Source organism: Corapipo altera, unplaced genomic scaffold, assembly GCF_003945725.1.
Source record: "Corapipo altera isolate COAL_440 unplaced genomic scaffold, ASM394572v1 74, whole genome shotgun sequence".
NCBI lineage: Eukaryota > Metazoa > Chordata > Aves > Passeriformes > Pipridae > Corapipo > Corapipo altera.
Window position 1 is genome coordinate 3933544 of NW_020884934.1, and position 11661 is coordinate 3945204.

The 11661-nt window shown below is 39.1% G+C and overlaps 1 protein-coding gene across 2 annotated transcripts in view; it reads left to right on the plus strand.

Moving 5' to 3' along the window:
- Positions 1–11661, plus strand: part of EPHA3 (EPH receptor A3) — a 205013-nt gene that overhangs the window by 22831 nt on the left and 170521 nt on the right. The gene's annotated exons all lie outside the window — the stretch shown is intronic.

An 11661-nucleotide genomic window follows, 5' to 3' on the forward strand; every position in this document is an offset into this window, starting at 1 on the left:
CATTATATTTATAGTCTAAATTGTTTTGGTGGGTAGTTTGGTCTAGATATCTGTGGGGGGGGGGGGGGGAGAAAGAAAATATATCCAATATATTCAGTGTGAAATGATCGTCCGTGCAGAAGAGTATTTTCTACGATGTAAAATTGTGCTTTTAAAAGGCGTCAGTGCACTGATGGCTTTTGCTGAAACAGCGAGACGGAGGATGGTCCAAGGCAGGAGACACACATGTCGCTTTATTTCCTCCCTCCCCCAGTCTGAGTTGTTTGTGAAAACAGCCTGAGGACCGTGTTAATTAATTTCCTAATTTTCGCATGCTTTAACTTCTCGGAAGCGATTTGCGAACCCTCCTGTTCGGCTTCGGAGAACGCGAGGAGCAGGACGGGCAGGAGGAGCGGGGAGAAGCGTCCTGCGCTCCGCGGGTGTCAGGGGGCACAGAGAAAGCGCCTTCCTCGCTCCCACTGTTCCAGGATCCCTTTCCCTCATCGGGACCCCTCTCCGGGGGCTCGGGGCATCCCCAGTCGTGGAGTCGCCCCAAAACACCCAGCGGGTGCCCCGTCGGGGCGGAGCGGGCACAGCCCGGGAGCTGCGTTGGAGGACGAGAGTGCCCGGGGGGGCATCACCCACCCCTCTGCTCCCCTCCCATCCTGCTGGGAGCCCTCGCTTGCCGGGAGGGTTATAAGCTCGGTGGGGTGTTTAGGACAGCGTTTCGGAAAAAGCTCGGCAGGTGGCGATGTTCCTTCGGTGTCCCGCACGTCCCTGCTGTCCCGCACCACCCGGCTCCCGCACGGATAGACTTACCACGACCTTTCAGGCAGCTGCTGTGGGTCCCTTGGGGGGTATGTGCAACCCCAGACCGTAGGAAGCGGCCAGTATTTCTGTTCTTGGTGTCCTTGGTTTGGTTTGGAGCGGAAGGTGTTATGGTGAAATGCATTTCTTGTGTTCGTACTCTGCTTTTAATCAGTGGTTGAGCTCTGTGAAGGATATGCTGGGGTTAAGGGCTCTCTGCACTGCTTGTAGATACTATCTTCTACATAATATGGTGATGAAATCTCGGAGTTTACTCTGTGACATTTGGCCCTTGCATCTGTGGATTAGTTTTTCCTGCCTAACTGCTATTCCTCGATGTGTGTCTCAGGCTGGAACGTTATTTCCAGCTGTTGGGTTTGCAGGGGCCCCAAAGGATAATTAAGACATGCAGACTGATTGCTGGTTGTCTGTTAGCACGAGTATAAATGGATGAGTGCTGTGCTGCAATGTGGTTTGTGCCTTGTTGCATAAGACAAGTAGGGGCAGTCAACACCATCCTTCCTCGAGAGCCTGACAATTGATTTTAGTTAGACTCCAGGGAGAAAACTGGAATCGCTTTATGGTCTTGTTTTTAAACCAAATAAAAGCCTAACCCCAAAGTGAATCTTTTAAATCTACAGGAAAGTTTCTGTTTACAGTAGCTGAAACTTAGTTCCTAAATTGGATGTCAACGTTTATATGCTGTGCTTTCTGAAAAGAAAAGCTAGGCAAAGGTAGGAATTAATAACCTATATGGATTGTTTATCTTGGAATGTTACAGGTAGATTTTGACCACTAATCCTTTAATTAGTGCCTCTTTTGACTTCATTGATTTCAACAAAAACATTGTATTGAATTAACCTGTTTCAAGTTAAGTCACCCAAAAGTTATGACTGACGGGAGAAGGTGACATTGTTAGTGTTGGCTATGAACCAGGCTGCATCAGAACCTACTTTTCGCTTGGAATCTTTATTAAAATTTGGTCCTGAAACATATCTTAGTATCAGAGATACAGATTGTCAGAGAAATATTAAAAAGGTGTTTAGAAGAGTTGCCAGGAGGTCATCTACTCCATCCAACCTCCTGCTCAGGGCAGGACCATTGTTAAGGTTTTGCCAGGTCAACAGATATGGTTTTGGATGACAGAGTCTGGGAAGCCTCTGAGGATGGAGATACCTCAGCCCCTCCAAGGCAGCCTGTTTCAGTGCCTCACAGGCTTCTGGTGGATAGAATTCTGCCTGAATCTCTCAAGACATAGTTTGTGGCTATTTTCTCTTCTTACACCATCTGTTACTGAGAGGAGTTTGTGTTAACTTGCTTTCAAGTGGTTGCAGTCTGTAATGAGATCATTCCTTAGCTTTTTCTCTTTACAAGACTGAACAAACCTTGTATCTTTGCATCATATGTATTTGTGCTCTGACTGTCTTGGTACTGAGCAATATTATTAGGTCTGATGCCATACTGGCTTCCTTAACAGGAAGGTTAATGTGGAAAACCTCTACTAGGATGGCAGGAAAAAATCCAAGAATGGGATGAAGTAAGAAAATTTTATCTGTGTAACTGATCTGTTGTTTCAGTCTAGAAACAGTTCACAAGCAACACTGTATTTTATTTTACATTCCTTTTACAAGACAGGAATTTAACAGCTAGAAGCTAAATGGGTTCTGAAGGGGCTGAGTTCTCTTGAAAAGAGTTGCTAACAGCATAATATGACTTATTTCTCCTAAAAATGAGAAGTCTGGCCCTATACTAGTTTGTGACCCAGAAGCTCTTGTAACGGGAAACATGTTTGTCCAAAATTTAAATGTTTTCAAGGCCTTTTCCAATCTTAAGAGCTTTTCCCATTATAGCAAAAACACTTAAGCTTGTATTTTCTGCTCAGAGGGGAGACTTTATTTGTTTAAGATTCAGAAACAGGAGTGCTTTTTGAAATTTACTGTTTTGGAATTTGTTTAGTTGTTTGTGTTTTTGGTTTTGTTTGGGGTTTTGCTTGTTTGTGCGGATTTTGTTTGTTAAAAATCCAAACGTTTCCTGTGGGCTAATAGAAAAAGAGAGCTAAGGAAATAGTGGCAGCTGAACTGAAGGTGAGAACTCTGGGTATAATGACATTTAACATGCAAGTCTATGTGGAGAGATGTCAGGTGTGAGGGTGAGTAAAGAATCAAGATGAAAATCTACAGAAAGCAACCTGGATTTAAATTGCTTATGAAACTATTTCTGCTGCTTTCCATTTGGAAGACTTGGAGCTTCCCACGTGACAGTAGGGAATAAAGATGCCACAACAACGTTCATGTTCCAGAGAAAACACAGGACCCTTTGGCTTCTTTGAGAGGGAGAGAACTTGGGTTAACTCCTGGCTTCCCTGTGACTCTGACTCCTTTATTCATATTTCAGAGACTGATTTAGTGACATTTGTGGCTGTCACCTGTTCAAAACTCTGTCTTCATGAACCTCTGTAAATACTAGAAGTTCAAACAAATAGGATTCTCATTTTTCCACTGTTCACTTAATGTTAATGCAAAATTAAAATCCCAACCAGGGCCTCAGAAGTTAAGTTTCTTCCTGACTGTGTAGTTTGATACATAATGTGCAATGCATTCCATCAAACTTACGGGATGTGTAACCTGGCAAAGCAAACAGCGCTACTGGAACTTGAGGGTTTATGTTCCCTGGTATCCTTGTGTTACCTGTTTAACTTTCACTAGTATTTTTGTGACACTTTATTAATCACCATAATATATCCATGACGGTAATTTAATTTTGCTCCGAAACCTGGTAATAAATGTTTGAAGTGCAGAGCATTTACAAGGAAGTGTTTTAGCCTGATGAAATGTTTAGAGGAGAAGCTGAGCTGCACTTCTCCTGATGGCACTGTAATTCAGCCATGTGTATTCAGAAGTAAATGGTTTTCAGATTAGAACATCTTCTTACAATGAAAACATCCAGAGAGTGAACGTTAATCAGAGCAGTAGAAAAGTACTATGTGGATGAAGGACAGGCAGGGGTGGTGAAGTAATGCACAAAATAAATGTGCAGCCCAGGTGGAAACTTTCCCTCTGCTTTGTGACTGATTTACCAGAACAAGAGGACTCCTAAACTGTTTCTCTCTTGTACACTTGCAACTAACTGGAGGCATCTGCAAAGTACACATGTGACTAAAGAGAGGTTTTGGAGCACAGAGGATGGGATTGGATGGGCAGACAACAGTTACCAATCTGGGAACAAACCCTTTACTGAACATCAGCACTGCCAAAGGTTTAATTTCCGTAGTGTTTTAAGAGAAAGCCATGCATTGTCTGTCTTGTGCTGTAGCAGACGGTGAATTTTGGGCTACCCCGCTTCTGACTTCCTGAAAAATTTTAGATGTTTATTTTAAAATGTTGATAAAGAAAATGCAAGCTGAAACTGAGAGAATAGAGAACATTTTGCAAATAGTAAATATTGTTCTTAGGATTTTAGAGAAGTAACATATTTGGCATGCTGCATTTTGAAAATTCAGTTGTTGCATGTGACTGCACTAGTGCAATGTCTTGATTTAGAAGGTGGAGGGCAGCATTAAACTCATAGAGCTAATTTACTAGGTTAAACTGCTATTAATAGAGACACAAAGTGAATGGCCTGCAATTTGTGTTGAATAGGCTGAAATGCAGTGACTTTGAAGACAGAGCAAAGAAAGTAAAGTTTTACTTGACTCAGAGTTGTGTTTTAACATGAAGAATGGCAGGTCTCCATATAGAAGGTGTAAAAGAGTGATCTAATCTGTTATTAAATATATAATTTGCATTAAGGATATAATTATCTGTGCTTATGTCCTTTTAAAAGCAAAGAGAATTCAACAGTGGAGCAAGGAAGTTTCTGAACTAAAGGTATGCCCTTGGACTCTTGTAGAGGCTGATGTACTGGATTATGTCTGCCATCCTATTTTATGTTAAATATAAAATGTATATTTAATTGTTTCTGACATGTTTGGAAGAGACCTTTTTTAAACCATATGCATTTGAAGTGGTGCATGTTAGAGGTATTTACAAACACCGGTCAAATGTGATGTAGGTTTGTTTAACCTGGTTTAGTAGTTGAGTTAAAGGCAGTGCTGTGACCAAATGTAAACAAGGTTTGGCGTGGCCACTTGCAATGTGTTTTATTTAGGAATCAGGTTCATTTAGTAACTAGAGCACTGCTTTACTTCTTTGGCTATGCCTGGCTTAGAAAAACTGATTTTAAAGATACACATTCAAATTTTTCTTTTGCATTCTGCAGTAAAACAGAGACTTTTAGTTAAAACCTTTCAAGTTTTTTCTTTTGTTTTTCTGTTCAAATTCAGCAAAGGGTACTCATCCAGGAAAGACCTAGGAAATGCACAAGAAGCAATTTGCTTATAATTTCTGGTTTTGGGGTTTTTTTCTCCTTTTTAAATAAAAATGTGTTTATAAAACCAAAAAAAGGGAGGAGAAGAGAAAAACAAAACTGCAAGTGATAGCATTCCATTCAGCTTACCTTTTACTGCTGAATTTCCCTTGTTCACCATTGTAGGAAGAACAGAGTGTTTTTCCTGTTTGTGTTTCTTGCCAGTGACTGCTTTGGTGCAGTTGTTTCCTCTTGTTACCTACAGCAAGATTCTACCAACTGTATGGGAGGAGTTTGCAGGATATATGAAAAAATTATTATAATTTAAAGAAAAAATGTCCATTTACACAGTTACAATATTAGAATTGAATCCTGCCATGTTTAACTTGTTCCATTAGGGAAGTAGGTTTTAATAATCCTGATATAAATCCTGAAGGTTTTTTTTCCATCCCTAATAACTTCTGCAGACTTTCTGATTTCAGCCACATTTAACTGGAGGGAGCCAGGACTCAAACACAGGTCTCAAACTTACTCAGTATGACCCCACAGAGGATGTACATCTCTGTTTTACAGCATAAAGCCCTAATACATGAATAGAATTAAGAAAAAAAAAAGTCTTAGAAGTATATATTTATGTTTCAAAGCCGATGTTTGTATTTCTAGCAATTTGAGTCCTTTAGAAAATCTCAAGCATGTGATTCTGTGTTTGAAAGAAGCACATTAGGTATGTTCATACTCGCCGTGTTTTCCACTGAAATGTGATTCTGCAGCCTGGTAAAGAAATGCATGAAGTATTAACAGTATTTGAAAATTATGCAAAAGCATCAACTTCTGCAATATCTATTAAAGATATTGAAGACAGGGATCCAGGAGTAAAACGTTGGAGGTGAGGGTGGGAAGTAACCAACTGCTTCTCAATATATACGTGATTCAGATCCTTTTATCTTACGTATGCCAGGTGACAGGGCGATGTTAGGTGGTCTCTCAGAACCCAGACCATAGCTGGCATAGTTACTGAATGCTTTTAACAATGTGCAGTAGTTGAAAAGGTTTATGTAGACAAACAGAAGAAGAATAATGTAAAGGATGCCTGGAAGATTTAGATTGATAAATTTCCTAAACTTAATTCTTAACCATAGTCAGAATCCCTTTTATTCCAGCAAGTCTAACTCTGGGCAAGCTGAAGGCTGGACAGAACTCTTGGGTGCAGAGTGTGTTGAAGTTGTTAACCTGCCTGTGAACCCATGTTAGTTATAGGAATTGTGTTGAATTTACAGTGTAACTAAGAGTAAAACATGACTTCATGCCCCTGCACTGAACATAACAAAGAGACTACTTAATGTAGGGGGGTTGTGAGGTTTCTTTTCCTACCTCTGTCATCCTGAATGTGAATAGTGTTTTGTAAGTGTGATGAACCAAAATGAATATAAACTGTTACATTTTGGCACCACATTTTGTGGGACATTGAGTGGGAGAAAGTCATGGCTGGAAAGGACAGAGGTTAAGTGAGTGTCTGAGGAGGAATCATTGGTTCAACATGGCTATAAATGCCTTTGTTGTGAAGACAGAATGAATACAGAAGTGCAATTAGTAACCACTGGTGGCTGGTGTGAGCAATGTATAGAGAATACTAGGCAACTGGAAAGGTTATGGAATGGCTAATGGCATTATTAAAATGATAATAAAGTAAGAATGCCAAAAGGTCAAAATAAATTATAAAGACATATTGTATTATCTGAGAGAGAATGGACAAATTAAAAAAAAAAAAAAGTGAAGAATCTTAGAAATAACCCAGAATAATTTAATTAACGTGGAGTTTGCATAAACCCAAAATTAGGTTAAAGAATTGTTTCAATGTCCACAAATCTCTAGAAATGTGTAAAACAAGAATAATGCAAGAAAGACGATACTGTGCTGACACTGGGAATGGTTTAGTATTGGCTTTTTTTGGTGACATTTGGCATTTTGTGCACTGAGAGGATTGGGGAAAACAGGAGATAATATAACAGGCATCTACAGCAAATGTTGTGCAAAAGGAGATGGAACTAAAGAGAAGAGCCAAAGAGAAGAAATTCAGGAAGGAGAAAAAAGAAGAATGAAGGACACAATCTTTAAAATCCATAACTATGTATGAATAAGCTGTAAACTAAGAAAGAAACACACTTGGCTTACGGATTGAATTTTTTTGCCTGTTTTGAAAGTTTACCAGTGGATTTAAACCAGTTGACATTGCTCTGTGTCTTCAAGTCTGTTGTTTCTCTGTTGGTCAATGAAGAGAGTAAATGAAAAACCAACAGCTAAGAGAAATCTCTGCTCTTCCAAGACACTTTTTGCTGCTGGAAATTCTTATTTTTTTTCCTTTTCTTTCTCTTTTTTTTTTTTTAAGTCTCTTTTCCCCCAGTTCATCAGATACCTAAATGGGTAGAATGAATACAGAATCTTGGTCAAAGGTATTACAGTATAAAGCAAATTTCTAATAGTTCTTTTCCTGCAATTTTATGAACACAGTAGAAGCTATGTGTGTTCTTTTTTTCCTGTGACGGTCACACAAATGCAGGTGACTTAATAGCCATGGACACACTGACTCTTGCCTGAAAAAGAAGTTGAAAAACAAAAAAACTCTGCAAAGTTACATACATTTAATACTGTACTTAGCCTTTTCTGTGTATAAACATATTTCATAGCCTTACAGTATATAGTTGTTGTCCATGAGCTGAATTAGGTCTTGACAGTTCAAGGTTTTTTTATCATTGAAATCTGACATAAAAATCTTGTCTTTTCATTTAGCAAACAAGTTGGTATTTTTTGAAAAATTTAATTTTAGGAGAATCTTCTAAAATAAACTTATATGTATCGAACTAGAACTTCTGTTGCTAAGCAGTGTGCTAACATATAAGAGTAGCCAAATGCAATGTATGTCAACTGAGGGAAACGCTGTCAAGTCATGGAAATCAGGCTTTTATTTTACTGGAAATTAAAAAAAAAAAAACAACAACTACAAACCAAAGAAGACTTGCCATTCCCAAAGAAAGCAGTAAATATTAAAAGAATTCAGTTTAATTCAAATGAAGGCTATAGATCAGATCATTGTGTTGATATCAAGTTATTTATGGTACAAGAGTGAATATGAAATGAATTTGATAGTAATTGATCTTGTACTGTAATGTATTGACAACATGCAATGTGATATCTGCCTTCCAGAATTTAAATGCTTTCTTATTGCTCTAAAACTAATTACTCTACTTCCTACTTTTTTATTAATATGAAGAGCTGAACTTTCTGACCTTGCTCTCCTGTTTTGAGCAACTCATTTGGTTTCACTGCCATTTCCTCCAAACTTATCTTCAAGGAATTAAGTCTTCATTAAATGTCTTGCTTCTGAATTATTCATAAAAAATAAGAGTTAATGAGTGACTCCATGTGTAAAAGTTATAACAAGTATGCAGAGTTAAAGTCTAGGTGATAAATCCCCCTACCTTGGGCCATTTTACTTGCTCTGTGTTCTTTAATCTGTGTCCCTTTGCTCTATTGCCTTTATTCCACAGCTCTGAATAGTTTCCAGTAGTTTCTTTGAAAAGTCATCAAACCACATAGATATGATTTATTGTATAAACTTTGGAACTTATAAGGCATTTAGACATTAATACAGTGTTCATTTCTATCCCAGTATTTTCATGATATTATTACCTCAGGCTTTTGGTGCTTGTTGGCATAGCAAACTGTTGTAGGTATTACTCACAGCTTTTGGGTGTTCCTCTGTTCAGATCTGCTTTAAGGGCTGGCTGCAAGTAGTAGTCATATAAATATCTCTCAAATACCACTTTCACAGAGAAATAGAAAAAACCCCACAATAGTATCAGTCAGAAGTGTAAAGAAAAGCAGTCACGTTATACAAAATCATTTAATGGTTAGACTTTCATACTAGACATAGCAGGTGTTATTTCAGACAACAGTTTCAAGGGAGATGTAGGAATATTGTGTGCAATATGGAAAAAAAATCAATTTTGTCAAGCTTAGAGTCACAGTATTTCTGATCTTGGCAACTTAATTTGAATAGACAGTGAGTGATGTTCCATATCACAAGCCTGATCAAATCCTGATTTCTAAGAGTAAGATGTAATAATGCATCTCAGTATTTCTGGAGGGAAAAGAAGAATTATGGTGACATGTAATATCGACGTAGCAGTTCTAGTCTCATTTGGTTCCGTATATTAAAGAATAGTTTTTGTTTAGTTTTTGGTCTTACTAAAGGTTTGTGTATGGAACTAGTTTTATTGACCTTTCTGTGAGTTCAAAGCATTCATGATAGGTAAGTCATGAGAACAGAATGTGCCTGTGACTGACAGCTAATTTGCAATGAGCTTTTCTGGGTCTGTGGCATAATTTCAATAGCAACTGTAATCATTGTGGCTGAAGAGTTTGGATGTGTGTGTGCTTTACTGATTTTTTTTTTTCTTTTTCTTTGTTGATTTAAATATTACTATGGATTTTTTGGGGTGCAAATCTGACCTCAATTTTACTACTTTTTGCTGTAGCATTAGTATGCTGATTTCAGAGGAACAGCTCTTATAGCCTGTGGTTATATCACTATATTAGCAGAATAAATGTTTATTTTCTTGCTCCTGAAATTATATTTTCTTCCCAGACAGCGACTAAATCTAAGTGAGTAAAATTGCAGTAACAACTAGAATCCTAACATAATGAAGATTTGCTGGTGTTTTGATACTAATATTTATTAGGCCAATTTTACAAGGTTTGATTATTCTTACAACTAAGAACCATCTTCCCTTTCCTTCCCTTTTTTTTAAAGGCATAGCAGCATAGTTGGTAAGTATTAAGTATTGCTATTTCTAAAATGAAATTAGTCATCTTTGTTATTTAGTGATAAATAACGAGAGAAAATTAGTTCATTACATAGTTGCTGTATGTCTGAATGTTTTCTTTGGGGAAAAATAATTAAAAAGAAAGGAGAAAGAAAATGCCAGCCAGGGGCTGGCAGAAGCACTACGGGTTTGTTGTGGATTTTTTTTTTTGGGGGTATGAGAAAGTGGATAGGAAAATAATTTTTAATGAGAAAGTAATTTTCTGTTTCCTGACCATGATTTGTACCAGTTGCTGGAGTATAAAATAAGAGTTAAAATTTAAACAAATGGTAAAAGAAGTGAGGTTACTGAGGTGTGGAGTTCTCACCTGTGGCAGTTTGAGCCACATTAGAAATCCAAAATCCACTTTCCAGGCTTCCCCCACCCCTTCCCACAATTTATCACAACACCGAAGAGAAAAAACTTGCAGGCAGAGGCTTCTATAGGGGGAGAGGGGAAGTAATATACATTTATTTACACAAATAAATACTATACAAGCTAAAAGTAATTATATATATATATATTACACTTCTATCAGTCCCTTCAAAGCTTCTCCCTCAATTAGTCCCGGAAAAGCCTTTTCAGGCTGATAGGTATCCAGTCTCTCTCTCGTGGGAGTGTTCGGGGAACCTGAAACACTCCCCCCACCAACCTCCAACTGTTTGCTGAAGTTCTTTCTCCCTCACGAAGTCCAAGATAGTTCTGAGTCCTTTCTCTTTGTGTCTGTGCCATTTCTGCTGTGTGATCTCTCTCATCGTACCTCGGTTCTGTAGGCTGCTGTAGTTCAGTCAGCTTATCATATGTACGTGTCCTGGAACATTGATTCCTCCTCCGAGTTTTCGGATGCCCCCGGTCAAACCTCAGCAGGGCACCCCCCGAGCCTCTCTCTGGCCCGTCTCCAATTTTGCCTGGGTTTTTTCTCCCTGGCACCGAGCTGCACTCAGCCCGTCCACTTAGCTCTGCTCCAATGCTGAGCCTCTCCTCCGCTCACAGTGGGAGGGAAGGAAAAAGCCCCCCTCTACAACTAACTGCAAAAGGAGGGGGGAGAAGAGGGCTTGGCTGCAAGGCCTGCCTCTCTCTCTCTCTCTCGCTTACCAGTTGCTTGTGAGTCGCGTCCGTCACAAACACAGACTCACTCCAATGCTGCCTCCAACCCTGGCTTAGACAAGGCTGTGGGACACAGGGCCCCTCTTCCCCCTGGAGGGGAAAGAAAGAGGCCCTGCCACCCCTTGGCCTTCTCCCACCCTCACACAGCAGACACAGACAGAATTGCCAACAGCTTCTGGTGGTTGTGTGTATGTGATTTTTCAGCAGCAGCGAACAAGACAAGCGGTGATTGGCCCTCCAGGGAACACTGCCCTGGCACCCAATCACCTCTTGGTTGTGGGTGGAAACACCAGATAAAGGTGATATGGTTTGAAGCTGGCTCTGTGCCAAGTCTCCAAACCTCGCCACAAAAACTCCCCCCGCCTCCTGAACCGAGGGAAAAGAAAAAAAAAAAAACAAGAGAACCGAAACGAGGGAGAGACAGCTAAAGCAATATATATAAATATATTTACACTTATATTACAGTTATATACAATGTAAATATATGTACAATTTCAAAAGGAAAAGGGAAGGAGGAAGGGAAAAAAGGAACACAAACAAAATAAAATATGCACAATCAATA